The sequence below is a fragment of the Manis javanica genome, chromosome 13 (assembly GCF_040802235.1).
Source record: "Manis javanica isolate MJ-LG chromosome 13, MJ_LKY, whole genome shotgun sequence".
Taxonomy (NCBI): Eukaryota; Metazoa; Chordata; class Mammalia; order Pholidota; family Manidae; genus Manis; species Manis javanica.
The window spans coordinates 4,911,166-4,925,162 of NC_133168.1; the positions used below are offsets into that span (position 1 = coordinate 4,911,166).

The 13,997-nt window shown below is 38.4% G+C and overlaps 1 long non-coding RNA gene across 1 annotated transcript in view; it reads left to right on the forward strand.

Moving 5' to 3' along the window:
• Nucleotides 1-13,997, forward strand: part of LOC140845796 (uncharacterized) — a 537,563-nt gene that overhangs the window by 343,593 nt on the left and 179,973 nt on the right. The gene's annotated exons all lie outside the window — the stretch shown is intronic.

A 13,997-nucleotide genomic window follows, 5' to 3' on the forward strand; every position in this document is an offset into this window, starting at 1 on the left:
AAGTGATGTTCGACCAGAGATCTGAAAAAAAAAAAGGGAAGACTGAACAGTGGACATTTCTGGGCCAGTGTGTTCCAGAAGAAGGACGGCAAACACGAAGGAGAAGCAGACGGAATCCACCCTCTGGAGAAGAGCGAGTGAGGGTGGGACACATTAGGATATTAAGGGATTATTGAGGCCCTGGTCACTGAAACCCCTGCAGCTGAAAGGAATTTGAATTTTTACTCTGAGTGCAATGGGAAGCCATTGGAGAATTTTGAATAATGAAGTGACATGATGTAATTCCTGTTTTAGAAAGATCGCTCTAGCTGCAATGCCTCTCTTCTGTAGGGGAGGAAACCAGGAGGAAGACCCGTCAGCAGGCTGTGGCAGGAATGCAGGCGGGAGGGCTTGGCGGCTGCAGACGCTGTGGTGGTCACGGAAGTGTCTGGATGATGGATGTATTTCCAAGACACAGTCAGCAAGATTTATGAAAGGAGTAAGCGTGGGATGTGAGGGAAAGAGCGGAGATAAAAATGATCCAAGATCCTCTCCTTCCACGTCTGTCAGGATAAGACCCTACCGGACGATCTGACTTCAGAAACCAACTATAGAAGTTGGACAGTATGCAAAAAGCAGCTCTCTAAAGCTCCTAGAGAGGGAACAGAAGTCAGGAGGCCTTAGTGAGGAGGGCATACCTTTCTGCAGGAAAGATGACCAACTTCATCACCGAGTTCCCTCTCTGAGGCCTATTGTGTAGGGTTAAGTCTCTCTGAGTGACACGGTGAACACTGATGGTGACGCAGTCTGCCATGGGCTTGGGTGGGAAGACTCCCTGTCTTTCTGGCCTGGGGGGGCCACAAAAGTGAAGCTGGCAAACCATGACTGCTGAGGAATGCAGAGAATCCCAGCAGGTAAAGAGCTAGAGAGGGGACCTCCAAACTGTCTACCTACATCTCTGACTTTCCCCTGAATGAAAATAAACAACAAACTGAGAGCAGCTCAGATAAAAAAAAAAAAGAAGAAAAGGAAAAGGAAAGAGAGAAATGAGAGTGGAGCTATTGCCCAAGGAGCAAGGTTGGAAATTCAAGTCCAGCTAGAAAAATCACCTGCTGAAACACAGGAAACCACTCACTGGAGAAAAAGAGGAAAATTCAGACTCTCCACAAATTAACATTCAAGAGATTGGAGCAAAAAATTTTAAGGTACACCCCAAAATTTCCCAGGTTTTATGAAAAAAGTTATATAGATGTAAGATGATAAACACCAAGCAGAATGAAGACAAATATGTTTATGTGTTGAGGCATATTATAGTCAAACTGTTGAAAGTCAAGATAAAGAGCAAATCTTGAAAGAAGAGAAAAATGACATTACATACAGGGAACAACATCTCATTAACAGCTGCCTTCTTATAAGAAACCAGCGAGGCCAGGAGAGAATAAAACAACATCTTTAAAGCATTGAAAAGAAATAGACAAAAGAAAACTCTCAATCCAGGGCTATATTTCACTGAAATGATCCTTTAAGAATGGAGGGAAAAATAGACATTTTCAAGATTAAAAAAACAAAGAAAACTTGCCACCAGCAGACTGGCATTATAAGATATGCATTATTTTATTTATATATTAACCTTTATTAGATTTTATTGTGAAAATATTTAACATATTTGCCCTCTTAACAAACTTTTAAATGTACAATACATTATTGTTGACTACAGGTACAATGTTGTACAGCAGATCTCTAGGGCTTATTTATCTTGCTTAGCAAAACGTTCTGCCTGTTAACTAGTAACATTCCTTAGACATTCTTTAGAATGAAAAGAATGATAGGCATCTGATTTCCAGGAAAGAATGAAAAGGATCAGAAATGGCAGATATCTGGGTAAAAACAAAAGGAAATTTTTGTTTTGTCTTTTCCCTCATATCTTGATAAACTGCATAAGCATTTACAGTACAAAGTATAACATTGTATGTAAGTGTAAACAATCACCATAACATAAAGGATGAACCTGTAAGCGTGCAAGATTTCTATATTTTATGAGATAGCAGTATTAACTCTATGGATGTGAGGTGTCAAGGATATAGTCATCCTTAGGCCACCTTTAAGAAGAACACACAGACAGATAGCTAAAGTACCAGCAGGAAAATTAAAATGGAATTCTAAAAATATTCAAATACTGTCTCCACCAAAGGCAGGAATGGAGGAAGAGGGAACTGAAGAAATAGGATAGTCAAGTAGAAAACAAAGTGGTAGACTCTACTCAACCCTATCAATAATGACATTAAGTGTTAATAGTGGACTACACACTCCAAATAAAGACTGACTATTAGAATGGATTCAAACAAAACCTCCAAACAATATCCACCTCTATGCCATATAAAAGTGATGCACTTCAAATATAAACACAGTTTGAAATAAATGGCTAGAAAAAGATATACTATGCCAGCAGTAAGAAGGCTGAACTTTACATGTTGCCTTATTAATAGCAGGTAAAATAGATTTAAAAACAGAATGTGTTACCAGCGATTAAGAGAGACTGTTGCTAATGATAAAAAGCTCAATTCCTCAGGAAGTCTTAACATTCACAAATGTGCACATGCTGGATAACAAACTCAAAAGGCATAAGGCAAAAGTTGATGATTAAAGAGAGACAGTCAAGTGCACAATCAGAGCTATAGATTTTAACAGCCGCTCTCAAGAACTGATGGAACAATTGGATATTCATAGGACAGTACAGCCCAAATGACAGAAAACACATTCGTTTGAAGTGCCAGTGGTACTTTACCTGGATAGACTATGTTCTGGCAATAAAACAGGTCTCAATAAAATTAGGAATATTGAAATCATGTTGTTCGCTGACAGTGGAATTAAAGAAGAAATCAATAAGATAACCAGAAACCCCCAAAAGTTATGGAAATCAAACGAAAGTTTCTATGTGGTCATTGGATTCAAGAAGAAATCACAAGAAAAGTTAGAATCTGTTTGAATAGCATCCACTACATACACTACAGACATTTGTGGGATGCAGCTAGTGGTTTAGATGGCCTTGTAGGTCTCCTGGAGTGTTAAATAATGGATTATCTGTGGCTGAGGTGGGCAGAAGGTGGATCACTCTCACCGATATTTCATTTTCAGAGTCTACTCTGCACCTTAGTCCTCTTTGCAGAAGATTTTTCCTTCTGTCTTATACTTTAGAATCTCTCTGTGTTTTTTGAGTTGCCTTTCTATCTTTTTTTTTTTTTAACTTATCTCAGACGGTATTAACTTAATTCTCAGAGGGGAAATACCAGTCTGGCAAGTAGACCTCAGAGAAGGGAATTAACGCTTCCTAATTAGGTCAGCAATTCCTTTGAGTCCCTTTGTGAGCTTCAGTGTGGGCTGGGGAAGGGAAATGGCCCTTGGAGTGAAAGAGAAAGTGAGAGATGGTGGGCAGGAAATTAATGGAGCCAGCCTTGAAGAGGACGGGGCAGCCGAGTGTAAGAGCACAGTTGGAGGGATCCACCACTTACACGGGAGGGGGTGAAGAATACTTACCTTCCTTATGCCCTGGAGGGAAGGAAGAGCCAGGAGAAATTCAGTTCAGTGGGAGATCTGAGGATTCTGTCTGGTTGTCTGTCTGACACGTACAGAGGCTATACCTTCAGTCCACCACCATCGCTCTAGGTGCCCAGTGGCCCATCTACCCATCATTCCAGGACTTTCTATGAGTTCTAACAAACTGAATCGGGGTTGTCCACCCAGTGTGCTTCAGATGGGTGGTGGGGGCCGTTGGAGGGATGTGGAGCAGTCTCGGGGTGTAGCAAGGTAGTACTGCTCCTGCTGCATAATCAGTGATCACTTTCTGGCTTGGTTGTTTAAAGGCCATACATGAGTGGCTGGAGAGGGAAGGGTCTGGCCTTGTTTCTGTGTTGCAACCTTCTATCCAAGTTGCTCTTGCTGTCTCTGGGATCCTCTTCTCCCCAGCTGTTAAGTCTTTTGTTTTCATTTGGAACTCTCTATTAAAATGAACTTGATTCTAATTCTTACATTAAATTGTGTGTGTTTTTCACCCCTCCGGTGGCTCTGCCCTGAAAGTTGGGGGTAAGTGAATCACGTCTAACTGGAAGTGACTCTGAACTTGAAGCTGGACCCTCTGAGTACAAGACGTTGGACAGGACAGAGGATGGGGAAACACATCACCTAATGCTTCAAATATATCATCCAACCATCAGACACTACATATACAGAGAAGCTAAGATAGAGAAAGGAAGCCGTGGATATTGAGGTGAGGTGATGTTTTTAGTGATAAACTAAATCAAGGGCATTGATTGAGCAAGAGAGAGGAAAGAGTTACAGATAGTTACAGATTTTTTCTTGTGCAATGTTATGTATATGGAATCTCAAAAATGTCCTGTTTTTTTGTGAAGCTATCTAGTGAAAGAATAAAATAAACTCTGTCTTTCCAGTAGAGGGTAAACCCACTATTTTGGACATTTATAAAATTAACATTTTCAGAGAAATACAATTGAAAAATTAGAAGGATGGCGTTCTCTTCTGCATTCAGTACTGTTCCATGTTGCAAAAATGCTTTTGTTATTCTCAAATTCTTTGGAAAAGAAAAATGAAGATACTTTGGAGTCAAGCAATTTATGAACTCGGATGGTAAATGTATGTAGGGTGTCAGGCTCTCAGACTTACTAAAAGCAATCCTGGTTTGAGGTTGTTTCCTGTGTTATGACCAACAGCCCCTCCCTCCCGTTCTCAGTTATGCCAGGCTGCGCCATTTAGGGTGCCAGGATTCAGCACAAGGTAGTATTTAATGCTAGAAGAAAAATTGCTTGGCCATCTAGTTTTTAAAGGACCACATTTTAAGTAAGATATTATCCATGAAAAGAGATTTCCCACAGGGGACCTAGTTTTATAAGCAAAGAATGACCACAGGAAATAAATAGTCATTATATGGAGCATTTGAAGAACTTTAACAAAATACCATTTTATGATCTAGAATACATATCCTTACCCTTCCTGAACTTATCAGGAAAGTCCCACTGACTCCTACAGCCATCCAAGTTAGCAAGTACCCCTGGGTAACAACTCAGCTCGGTGACTGTTTCTACTCTCCTGACTCTCATACGGTAGAGTAGGCGAGATGCTCCATGGAACATAGATTTCAAGAGAAGGAGAAACAGATGCTTTCCTATTTTTCTGACTTTGCTCTGAAAAAAACATTTTTTTTTACTACAGAATATTTTATCCAATACTTGGATTATTTGATGAGAAGTCTTTACAATCTTGATCTACTTTTTTAAAAATTCATTTATTTTTATTTTTTGAAGAACATTATGTTTACTAGGCTTTCCCCTACCCCAAGTCCCCCCCACAAACCCCATTACAGTCACTGTCCATCAGCATAGCAAGATGCTGTAGAATCACTACTTGTCTTCTCTGTGTTGCAAAGCCCTCCCCTTTCCCCCAGCCCCAACATTATACATGCTAATCATAATACCCCCTTTCTTCTTCCCCACCCTTATCCCTCCCTACCCTCCCATTCTCCCCAGTCTCTTTCCCTTTGGTAACTGTTGGTCCATTTTTGGGTTCTGTGATTCTGCTGCTGTTTTGTTCCTTAAGTTTTTCTTTTGTTTTTATACTCCACAGATGAGTGAAATCATTTGGTATTTATCTTTCTCCGCTTGGCTTATTTCACTAAGCATAATACCCTCTAGCTCCTTCCATGCTGTTGCAAATGGTAGGATTTGTTTTCTTCTTATGGCTGAATAATATTCCGTTGTGTATATGTACCACATCTTCTTTATCCATTCATCTACTGATGGACACTTAGGTTGCTTCCATATCTTGGCTATTATAAACAGTGCAGTGATAAACATAGGGGTGCATCTGTCTTTTTCAAACTGGAGTGCTGCATCCTTAGGGTAAATTCCTAGAAGTGGGATTCCTGGGTCAAATGGTAAGTCGATTTTGAGCATTTTGAGGAACCTCCATACTGCTTTCCACAATGGTTGAACTAATTTACATTCCCACCAGCAGTATAGGAGGGTTCCCCTTTCTCCACAACCTCACCAACATTTGTTGTTGTTTGTCTTTTGGATGGTGGCCATCCTTACTGGTGTGAGGTGATACCTCATTGTGGTTTTAATTTGCATTTCTCTGATAACTAGCGATGTGGAGCATCTCTTCATGTGTCTGTTGGCCATCTGAATTTCTTCTTTGGAGAACTGACTGTTCAGCTCCTCTGCCCATTTTTTAATTGGATTTTTTGCTTTTTGTTTGTTGAGGCATGTGAGCTCTTTATATATTTTGGATGTCAAGCTTTATCGGATCGGTCATTTACGAATATATTCTCCCATACTGTAGGGTACGTTTTTGTTCTATTGATGGTGTTCTTTGCTGTACAGAAGCTTTTCAGCTTGATATAGTCCCACTTGTTCGTTTTTGCTTTTGTTTTCCTTGCCCGGGGAGATATATTCATGAAGAAGTCACTAATGTTCACATCCAAGAGATTTTTACCTATGTTTTTTTCTAAGAGTTTTATGGTTTCATGACTTACATTCAGGTCTTTGATCCATTTCGAATTTACTTTTGTGTTTGGGGGTTAGACAGTGATCCAGTTTCATTCTCTTACATGTAGCTGTCCAGTTTTGCCAGCACCATCTGGTGAAGAGACTGTCATTTCCCCATTGTATGTCCATGGCTCCTTTATCGAATATTAATTGACCATATATGTTTGGGTTAATGTCTGGAGTCTCTAATCTGTTCCACTGGTCTGTGACTCTGTTCTTGTGCCAGTACCAAATTGTCTTGATTACTATGGCTTTGTAGTAGAGCTTGAAGTTGGGGAGTGAAATCCCCCCTACTTTATTCTTTCTCAGGATTGCTTTGGCTATTCAGGGTCTTTGGTGTTTCCATATGAATTTTTGAACTATTCCAGTTCGTTGAAGAATGTTGCTGGTAATTTGATAGGGATTGCATGAAATCTGTATATTGCTTTGGGCAGGATGGCCATTTTGATTATATTAATTCTTCCTTGCCAAGAGCATGGGATGAGTTTCCATTTGTTAGTGACCTCTTTAACTTCTCTTAAGAGTGTCTTATAGTTTTCAGGGTATAGGTCTTTCACTTCTTTGGTTAGGTTTATTCCTAGGTATTTTATTCTTTTTGATGCTATTGTGAATGGAATTGTTTTCCTTATTTCTCTTTCTATTGGCTCATTGTTAGTGTATAGGAAAGCCACAGATTTCTGTGTGTTAATTTTGTATCCTGCAACTTTGCTGTATTCTGATATCCGTTCTAGTAGTTTTGGAGTGGAGTCTTTAGGGTTTTTTATGTACAATATCATGTCATCTGCAAATAGTGACAGTTTAACTTCTTCTTTACCAATCTGGATTCCTTGTATTTCTTTGTTTTGTCTAATTTCCGTGGCTAGGACCTCCAGTACTATGTTAAATCCAAGTGGGGAGAGTGGGCATCCCTGTCTTGTTCCCGATCTCAGAGGAAAAGCTTTCAGCTTCTCGCTGTTCAGTATGATGTTGGCTGTGGGTTTATCATATATGGCCTTTATTATGTTGAGGAACTTGCCCTCTATACCCATTTTGCTGAGAGTTTTTACCATGAATGGATGTTGAATTTTGTCGAATGCTTTTTCAGCATCTATGGAGATGACCATGTGGTTTTTGACTTTCTTTTTGTTGATGTGGTGGATGATGTTGATGGATTTTCGAATGTTGTACCATCCTTGCATCCCTGGGATGAATCCCACTTGGTCATGGTGTATGATTCTTTTCATATATTTTTGAGTTCGGTTTGCTAATATTTGTTGAGTATTTTTGCATCTACATTCATCAGTGATATTGGTCTGTAATTTTCTTTTTTTGGTGGGGTCTCTGCCTGGTTTTGGCATTAGGGTGATGTTGGCTTCATAGAATGAGTTTGGGAGTATTCCCTCCTCTTCTATTTTTTGGAAAACTTTAAGGAGAATGGGTATTAGATCTTCTCTGTATGTCTGATAAAATTCTGAGGTAAATCCATCTGGCCCAGGGGTTTTTTTCTTGGGTAGTTTTTTGATTACCGCTTCAATTTCTTTGCTGGTAATTGGTTTGTTTAGATTTTGTGTTTCTTCCTTGGTGAGTCTTGGAAGGTTGTATTTTCCTAGTAAGTTGTCCATTTCTTCTAGGTTTTCCAGCTTGTTGGCATATAGGTTTTCATAGTAGTCTCTAAAAATTCTTTATATTTCTATTGGGTCCGTAGTGATGTTTCCTTTGTCATTTCTGATTCTGTTGATGTGTGTTGATTCTCTTTTTCTCTTAATAAGTCTGGCTAGAGGCTTATCTATTTTGTTTATTTTCTCAAAGAACCAGCTCTTCTTTTCATTGATATTTTTCTATTGTTTTATTCTTCTCAATTTTGTTTATTTCTTCTCTGATCTTTATTATGTCCCTCCTTGTGCTGACTTTAGGCCTCATTTGTTCTTCTTTTTCCAATTTTGATGACTGTGACATTAGACTACTCATTTGGGTTTGTTATTCCTTCTTTTAATATGCCTGGATTGCTATATACTTTCCTCTTAAGACTGCTTTCACTGCATCCCACAGAAGTTGGGCTTTGTGTTGTTGTTGTCATTTGTTTCCATATATTGCTGGATCTCCATTTTAATTTGGTCATTGATCCACTGACTATTTAGAAGCGTGTTGTTAAGCCTCGATGTGTTTGTGAGCCTTTTTGCTTTCTTTGTAGAATTTATTTCTAGTTTTATACCTTTGTGGTCTGAAAAGTTGGTTGGTAGGATTTCAGTCTTTTTGAATTTACTGAGGCTCTTTTTGTGGCCTAGTATGTGGTCTATTCTGGAGAATGTTCCATGTGCACTTGAGAAGAATGTGTATCCTGTTGCTTTTGGGTGTAGAGTTCTATAGATGTCTATTAGGTCCATCTGTTCTAGTGTGTTGTTCAGTGCCTCTGTGTCCTTTCTTATTTTCTGTCTGGTGGTTCTGTCCTTTGGGGTGAGTGGTGTGTTGAAGTTTCCTAAAATGAATACATTGCAGTCTATTTCCTCCTTTAGTTCTGTTAGTATTTGTTTCACATATGCTGGTGCTCTTGTGTTGGGTGCATATATATTTAGAATGGTTATATCCTCTTGTTGGACTGAGCCCTTTATCATTATGTAATGTCCTTCTTTATCTCTTGTTACTTTCTTTGTTTTGAAGTGTATTTTGTCTGATATTAGTACTGCAACACCTGCTTTTGTCTCCCTATTATTTGCATGAAATATGTTTTTCCATCCCTTAACTTTTAGTCTGTGCATGTCTTTGGGTTTGAGGTGAGTCTCTTGTAAGCAGCATATAGATGGGTCTTGTTTTTTTATCCATTCAGTGACTCTATGTCTTTTGATTGGTGCATTCAGTCAATTTACATTGAGGGTGATTATCGATAGGTGTGTACTTATTGCCATTTCAGGCTTTAGATTCATGGTTATCAAAGGTTCCAGGTTACTTTCCTTACTATCTAAGAGTCTAACTTAACTCACGTAGTATGCTGTTACAAACACAATCTAAAGGTTCTTTTCTATTTCTCCTCCTTTTTCTTCCTCCTTCATTCTTTATATATTAGGTATCAGATTCTATACTTTTTTCTCTATCCCTTGATTGGCTTTGGGGATAGTCAATTTAATTTTGCATTTGCCTTGCAATCAGCTGCTCCACCCTCCCTACCATAATTTTCCTACCTCTGGTGACAGCTGTGCACTCCTAGGAACACTTCCATCTAGAGCAGTCTCTCCAAAATAGACTGCAGAGATGGTTTGTGGGAGGTAAACTCTCTCAGCTTTTGCTTATCTGGAAGTTATTTAATCCCTCCTTCAAATTTTAATGATAATCTAGCTGGATAAAGTAATCTTGGTTCCCGGCCCTTCTGCTTCATGGCATTAAATATATCATGCCGCTCCCTTCTGGCCTGTAAGGTTTCTTCTCAGAAGTCTGTTGTTAGTCTGATGGGCTTTCCTTTGTATGTGATCTTATTTCTGCCTCTGGCTGCTTTTAACAGTCTGTCCTTATCCTTGATCTTTCCCATTTTAATTACTATGTGTCTTGGTGTTGTCTTCCTTGGGTCCTTGTGTAGGGGGATCTGTGGATCTCCGTGGCCTGAGAGACTATCTCCTTCCCCAGATTGGGGAAGTTTTCAGCAACTACCTCCTCAAAGACACTTTCTATCCCTTTCTCTCTCTCTTCCTCTTCTGGTATCCCTACAATGCGAATATTGTTCCACTTGAATTGGTCACACAGTTCTCTCAATATTCTTTCATTTTTAGAAATCCTTTTTTCTCTCTGTGCCGCAGCTTCTTTATATTCCTCTTCTCTAGTTTCTATTTCGTTTATTGTCTCCTCCACCGTATCCAACCTGCTTTTAATACGCTTCATTGTCTTCTTTAATGATTGGATCTCTGACCTGAATTCATTCCTGAGTTCTTAGATGTCTTTCCTCCATTAGGATGTTGATTATTTTTATTTTGAACTCCCAGGATGTTGATTATTTTTATTTTGAGCTCCCTTTCAGGAAGAGTCACGAGGTCCATATCATTTAAATCTTTCTTGGGAGTTGTATATCAATTTTACTCTGGACAAGGTTCCTTTGGCGTTTCATGTTGTATATGGCACCGTCTAGTGTCCAGAAGCTCTATACCTGAGCTGCTGTGCCCCTGAAGCAATGTTGGGGGTTGCAGGGGAGCAGTACTGGTGCCTGGGGGGAGGAAAGAGCTGTTTCCTGCCTCCCGGCTGCTGTGCCTGTCTCCACTGCCTGAGCCAGTGGGCCGGGCACACAGTTATAAGTTTTTGTACCAGAGCAGCCATATATGGATCCCTGCTTTCCACAAGCAGCCAGAATCCCAGTCTCCCCAGGAACTCTGCCTGTATTAACTTTCCAACCCGGTAGTCATGCGAGTCTCATGAAAGCACCATGAAATGTAGCTTTGTGCTCCCAGCACAGATCTCCAGAGCTAGGTATTCAGCAGTCCCAGGCCTTCCACTCCCTCCCTGCTCCGTTTGTCTCCCTCCCGCCGGTGAGCTGGGGTGGGCGAGAGGCTTGTGTCCCCGGGAGCCACAGCTCTGGTACGTTACCCCATTCGCTGAGGTCTGCTCTTTTTCTCCAGGTGTGTGCAGTCTGACGCGTCCTCTTTCCTGTTGCTCTTTCAGGATTAGTTGCGCCAATTAAATTTTCTAATTGTATCCAGTTTTAGGAGGAAGCCTCTGTCTCTCCTCTCACACTGCCATCTTTAATCCATATCCAATCTTGATCTACTTTTAACTTCAGTAAATACATTGTTAACTTAGCCACCTTCAAAAGGTGGCTATAAAATGGAAGGATCTCCAGATTCCATTCAGCTCTAAGATGTTTGACTTGGGACATCTGCCAAGTGAATTTGCTTTTCTGTATCTACTTCCCGGGTTGCAGAAAGAGGAAGCGGTGGCAGTAGGATTGCTTGGAGTGAAGTCGGCTATTATCTGTCATAATGCTTTGTCCATCAGTCATATTTTGGGAGTTCACACTGATTATAGTTGCTTGTCATGGAGGTAGGGAGAAAGATGAGTAAGAGATTAAGTGATGAGCAGTGCTGAAGATAGCTTCTCATTTTAGCTCACTGAGTTGCCTGCCAAGAAAAGGTGGCTGTTTTCAATTATGGCCATCTCCGTATTCTAGAACCACTGAACACTGCAGATAATTTATATATAATTCAATTAGTCATTAAGAAGTTTACAAATAATTGAATATTTGCTGTCATGCAAGTAAAATGGTAATTAAAATGTTGAGTTCCATCAGCATGCTAAATATCATAGACCCATTAAGCCATGGTTAGCTGTCTTAGCTGTGGGAAAAAAAAAGGGTATTTTTGTGTTAAGCCAACATCTTTCATTTCTTGCCTAAAACCAACAAACTGTTAAGCCAGAATAAGTGAATATATCTATGGTGTTTTATCAGGTTTTCCTTCTTTGTTGAATATACGTTCTGCAGACTCAGATGCTTGAAGAGCATAAACTTTATTGTATATTTCACTCAAAGTTATGATTATTTTAAGGAGTTTTAAAAATTAAAGTAATATTTATTCTGCAAAATTAATATAATTCTATATGATTTAATATTTAGTTTCAATCTTTTTAATGCTCAGGTAATATAACCATATTTAAGATATAACTTCTTTAACATTTTATTTGCATTATCCAAGTATTAGACCTACATTAAGCATAAATTATTATTCTTCCTCAAATATAATTAGAGGATAATGCTTGTGATAATGTATCTTTTAAAATGTATTATGTGTGCTTTAAAATATAGTTTATAATTACCTTCAAACAATATTACAGAAAAATAGTCTCTTCTTGTATGTATATTTAATTCTACTGTGAAACACTACTATACTAATTCTACTGTGGAACACTAATGCTTTAAAATATCCAAGTGCAAACTGGTATGTGATGTGGTTTGCTGTGAAACATTGTTTTAAAGAAAAAGACCTCAAAGCCTTTTACAAAAATAAAAATGTCAAAATTCTTATTTGAAAAGCTCTCTAGAATTTTCAGATTAGGAAGAACACTTCTTTTGGCATTAACTGTATATTTTCGAAAACTGCATTTAAAAAGGTGGCAGTATGTAGAAAGTATATTTATTCTTTATATATTACCTTTTATGAAGAATAAAAACCTCAGCAACTTTTAATGCACCTCTTTCAAAATTTAAGTCTAAGCAAAGGACAGATGATAATTCTGTGATTACTCCACTATTTCATGAAGATCTCATTAGAACCTTAATTCTAAATCATAATTCATTTGTACACCCATTGTGAACTCTATATTAATTAAGGGTGAATAGTGCCCTTGTGGGAAAATTTGAGAAAAGACCTTAACTTCCAAGATCAAAAAGACCTCTGACAGTATTTTTCTTGAAATGGGAATATTATACCTTTTGGTAATGATAAGACCACTTTAAAAATGTAATACCTACTTTTTAGAATCACTTATCAGGCATACATTTCTTTAAAACATAACAATCTTGTGTTACGTGAACCATCTTTGAGGAAAACACAATATGGGTCCATTAGCCTTCACTTGGTCTAAGTTTTTCTCTGTGGTTCTCCAGACACCATCTCTAGAGCATGAACACAGTGAATAATTTACATCCACTAATATTTTATGATTATCTGCCCAAAGTATTGATTGGAATGATTCATAAATAAGATTATATCAATATTTGCTTGTGAAATAAATATTCTGCAGCTTGTTAAATATTTTTTATGTGACTTCTTTAAATAAGTTTTACCTATGAGTCCCATTTGGGTTTATTGGTTGACTCCCATAATTTTACAAATGGTGGTGTGGTGTTAGTGCACTTTTAATTTAGATCTTTGATCAAACACCATAATACTTTTTTTGCTTCTATATGTTCTGTGTTGATCAAATTATGTTAAACTGTGCTTCAAGACCGTCAGCATTTCTGACTTTGATACTTTGATACTGGGAAAAAAAAGTGCTTCACAAGTAACATGAGTCAAGGTAGATAATTTTTAAAAATTAGTCAATAGTACTCTAGCGGAAGTGTGATAGATCTGTTAACCTGTTAATAAAATGAAATCCAACAGGATTTTTAAATTACTCAAAAGACAACGGGAAAGTTATAGTCTGATAATGACAGCTGGCAAACTTGCCTTAAATGCTTTTAAAGACAAAATTGATGCCATCCACAACTGGCTGCAGTTCAGGGTACCCAACTGCAATGTGTTGTCAACCGTGTATATTTACTATTGATTAACCCTCTAGCTACATTCCCTTCAGACATTTTGATGTGGAGGTTATTTTATTTTAGGGGCAGCACCCATATAGTCTTTTCCCAGACCTGTGATAAAATACATGAAAAAGGAACCAATTAATGTGTTACCACTGGTAAAGTTAATGTTTTCATTAATCATATCTTATAAATCTAAGGAATCTTCTTTGGAGTTAAAGAAACACCAATCAATTTTAGTAAAAATGGAGGAAATCATTTCA